General features: G+C 50.0%; 1 pseudogene; it reads right to left on the bottom strand.

The window, feature by feature from the left end:
• Window positions 1–953: 953 nt before the first annotated feature.
• On the bottom strand, window positions 954–4,040 carry LOC128596529 (leukocyte immunoglobulin-like receptor subfamily A member 5; annotated as a pseudogene).
• Between the last annotated feature and the right edge of the window lie 564 nt (window positions 4,041–4,604).

Below are 4,604 nucleotides of genomic sequence, written 5' to 3'. Positions count from 1 at the left end.
TATAGTGTAATTATTTAATAGTTAACACTAAAACATGGAGTGCCCCACAGGTCGCCATACATACATACATACATAGGGAAAATGAGAAATTGTAGGCAAATGTACCTTTATTTATAAAATATTCATTATAAAATTTTATAAAATATTTATAAAATTGTTATGTATGTTGATATATAAATACAAAAATATAAAAAAATCATATAGTATTCTGTCCAGTTTCCCAACTCTGCATCCAATGACCTCATCTCTGCTCCTTAAAGTTGGCCAAGAAGGGACCATTTATATCAAAGTAATCACCGAATAGCATACAACAGGGATTTTTTTCAATGCTTTCCCCCCAGAGAGCTGGTTTAGCAGCACATCACAAAGCTGACGCTTCAAGTACCCATTTGCAGATTCCAAGTGATCGTATTTCCAGACCAAGTGCACAGTTAGCGTTTGATGAAGGTTGAGTCCAGATAGGGAGCTGGGGCATCAGTTTGGACCCATCTTTTGAAGCCTGGAATCTAATTTTTGCCCATTTATTCAGTTATTCAATCAAAATCCATATTGAGAACTGAAGAGATGGCAAATCAGTTAAACCTGTCAGGGAAGATGTTCTTAGAAATAAAGAAAAATGTGTCAGATAACAGGAGCAGAGCATGAGGTGCAAAGAAAAGTGAATGGAAACTCACCCTGGGTGATGTGCCCTCATGTCACAGGAACAGGGATGGAGGAGGGACAGTTAACAGAAATCAGCAAAGGGAGGGATGGGAGCACCACAGTCTGGTGGGGGCAGAGTCCTCTGCAGACACCTGGACCCTCCCCTACACCTGATCGTGTCTCCTCCACTCAATATTTTCAGCAGACAGTTCCCCAACTTCTGCCCCAGACTTTCTCACAGAACCCTCCGGGAGTATCTGACTTGTTTCCCAGGCTCTCTCACTCTGGATGGTCCATTGCTGTCTCTGGTGTTACCTCCTGGATGCACCTCGGTGTCTTCTCTGGCTGTGCTGAGCCTCAAACAGCAGAATCCCAAGAATCACCAGGATCAAGCCAGCTATAGCCATGCGGATGAGATTCTCCATGGTGTGATCCTGGGGGTGTGGGGCTGGGGGTTCAGGACTAGAGGTCAGAAAGCTCAGGGCAGACCAAAGTTACCAGAATCCCTGGATGTTCCCCGAGGACAGCATCCTCCCCCACAGGGCCTGACCCTCTGTGCCCAGCCCCATAACTGATGGCGTCTCCTCACTTACCTGTCTCAATGTCTGACTGGTTCTGTGAGGGCCTAGTGGGTTCAGCGGCTCCTGAGAATAAGATAAAGAGGGGCAGGGTGAGGAGACCTGAGCTGACATTGTCTGGGTTATCATTTCTTATGTCACCCACTTCCTATGATGTAACTTTGTAGGTCTTTAATGAATCCTTTCTCTGCTGCATCAGAGTCCCCTCCAGTCCCATTTTTGGAATCCCCCAGTCCCGAGGTGTTAATTGTATTCAGGTCCTTTTTTTGTGTCACTGAGGCACACGTGTGGCTGTGCCCCAAGACATAGGAACTATTTTCTCTTCAACATGGGACTAGTTGAGCTCTTGAATGTTCCTTAGTTTTGAGATCCAGGACCATGTAAGTTAATTCATCTGGGTGGAGTCTCCACTTATCAGTAGCTGAAGATCCAGGCCCCGTGGATTCAGGGTTGGTTCTCCAGGGCTCCTGGAGGTCAGGAGCACAAAGGATGAATGCCTGGGCTGCCTCACCTCCGTCCCACCTCAGCCAGGTCACCTGGGGTCTCATCATCTATTTAAGTCCTTGTCAACTATTTCCTCCCATAGTGAGAAACGTGTACAATGGGATGCATATATGTGTGTGTAAAGTGTGCACATATCTTTACATATAGTTTATATAAATATATATTTTATATATAAACACACGTGGCTTGCACATATGTACATATTAATATAAAGACACACATGCAGATACGTTTTCCAGATGGTAATGTTGAGTTAGTGGATCATTACACATGTTTCTGAATGCCCAGAGTGTGAATGCAGGTGAGTGGGCCAAGATCATACTGTACCAGTGAGCAGGGCTAGCGAGATGGATGGGGGTTTAAGCAGCAGGCTGTATATGCTGTGGGTTGAATCTCTGTGTCCCTTCTAAATCCATATTTAAACTTAACCTCAGGGCAACAGCATTAGCAGGTGAGGCCCTAGGAGCTGACTATGTCCTGCACTGTGCCCTTAAAGGGATTTAGGGCCCCTACAAAGTGGTTGCAGGGAACCAGCCAGTCTACCTTCCTGCCTTTCTGTCCCTTTGGCCATGTGAGGACACAGAATTTGTCCTCTGCGTTGGACACACCATTCAAAGTACCACCCTGGAAACAGAGGCCAGGCCCTCACCAGACACTGAACCTGCTGGTGTCTTAATCTTGGGAAAAGTTCCTATTGTTTATCAGTCATCCCTGCTTTAAGTATTTCTATAGCCGCAGGCACAGAATAGGACTGTGTGTGTGTGTACACACATCTGTGTAAAATGTATCACGCAGATAACACTGTAGGTCTGCAGATGTAGATGTGTGTGCATATAGAGAGGGAGACAGACACAGAGACACAGAGAGACCAACAGGAGGGAAGGAGGCAGGTCCATCCTGGACAGTTTCATAGTGAAGGTCTCTTATGGAGATGGCATTTAAACTGGCCCCTGAGGGAGGAGCAGGGGCCAGAGAGGAGCCAGGTGAAGACGTGTCTCTCCTCACGAGCCTCCCACTCCCACTGTCCCCGCCCTTTCTGTATCTCTTCTCTGTCTCTCACATTCAGTGTCTCTGCTCCAGTCCAGGGCTCCCCTTGCCCCATTGTCTCCCAGGGGCTCAGCTGGTGACCTGTCTTAGGCCCTGAGCCACCCATGGCAAGGATGGGCCCTGCTCACCTGAGACCTGGAGCTTTAGGGGTTCACTGGATTCTGACCACACCTGGGGGATGTTCTTGTGATAGCCATAGCATCTGAATATCCACCTGTGTCAAGGGGTCATAGGGCCCACAGAGAAGGGCCTGGGGCTGCCCATGGGGGTGTCCATGTAGCCCAAAATGTCAGGAGAGCTTGTGTTTTCCTTCCTAAGTCAGAATGAACATGTCAAATTCCAGCTGTGAAGCACACTGGAGGGACACTGTGTCTCCTGAGGCCACCACAGAGCTCAGAAGGGCTGAAAGGGTGGGTTTACTGTAGAGTCCTAGGAGAGAAGGAGGCAGCCATGTGAAATGGGGCTCACACCTTTCACATTGCTCCAGGGCTGGGCTGTGAGAGGGAGACACCCATGAAAGCAGACCCCTTTCCTGAGGACAGAGCCTGGAGTTGGGACCTCTGAGTGTCCTCTTACCTGTTACCACCAGCTCCTGGGGTTCACTGGGCTCTGACCAGCCAGCAGGATTTTGATAGTAACAGCGATATTGCCCTGCATAGTGCGCTGTCATGTATGAAAAACTTAGCCTTGTTTCTGGACTCCTGTGTGCTCTGCATATTTGAAGCTATTGATCTTCTCTCTCTCACCAGATGGTACTCTTGGGCATCAGGGTCCCCTGACACCAAATGGTCACAGGGCTCCCCAGGGTTATCACAGAGTCTGGCTTGGCCCAGAGAGTAAGTTTGAAGAGCTGTGTCCCAAGACATCTCCACCCCTCCGATCCCAGCTCTGAGCCCAGGATCTTCCAGACATTCCCCCTAGTCAGCCAGAACTGATGTTTCCCATCCCTAGCTGCCCAGGGGTGTCCCCTTGTCCCCAGTGAGGAGAAGGGAACTAGGGCAGCTGGGGACACACTCACCTGCCTGCACGTGGGTCCTGGGGCCCAGATTCAGCCCTGGAAGAGAGTTCCCTGTGAGAAATTTGTTTCCTAAAGTCTGAGCATGTAGCCTCCTCCCCCAGGAGCCTCCTGAGCCCCTGGGTCTCCTGATAGAGCGGGGCCTGGCTGTGGGATGGTAGGGGTAGGGTAGGTCCCTCCTTTCTAGTCCAGGGTCTCCCTGTCCCTTCTCACATCTCACGGAGGCAGAACAGGGCCGTGAGGGTGGGGAGCATGGTGTCTCCTCCCATTGGCCCAGGCTGTGCAAGAGGTGGAGATGTGCCCTCAGGACAGACACACAGGGTGTGGCCACTCAGAGGCTGAATGCTTCCTATTATGGGTTTGTCACATCTGCAGCCCACAGGAAGGGGAACTACCCTCCTTCCCAGGAGCTTAGTTCTTATTTCCCCAGGGCAAGGTTGGAGTAAGCAGTAGGGTTAGGGGTCTCCCTAACCCATATCCACCATCTGCAGCAGCAAAGAGACCTGGTGGCTCCTCCCAAGTGAGGGTGAGATGAACATCTCTCCCCTCAGGGCTCCCATGGGGTCCCCTCGCTCCTTCAGCCTGTCCTTTAGCACAGCATGGTGGGTTCCCCACCACAGCTAGTCATCCCACCAGCCCTGGAGATGCTTCGGGGAAGGGGCAGGTTTGTGTTGTTGGCTGACTCAGACCAGCAGAGATCCAGGAACATGTGATGCTGTAGCTCACGGTGAGCTGCTGTATGGCCAGGAGCACAAAGTGAACACATAGGAAATAAGGGAAGAAAATATGCCTCTTCTTGCCCTGGACTGTGGGTTTTT

This window comes from Nycticebus coucang, chromosome 10, assembly GCF_027406575.1.
Source record: "Nycticebus coucang isolate mNycCou1 chromosome 10, mNycCou1.pri, whole genome shotgun sequence".
Classification (NCBI taxonomy): Eukaryota; Metazoa; Chordata; class Mammalia; order Primates; family Lorisidae; genus Nycticebus; species Nycticebus coucang.
This window is presented reverse-complemented; position numbering and strand designations above follow the sequence as displayed.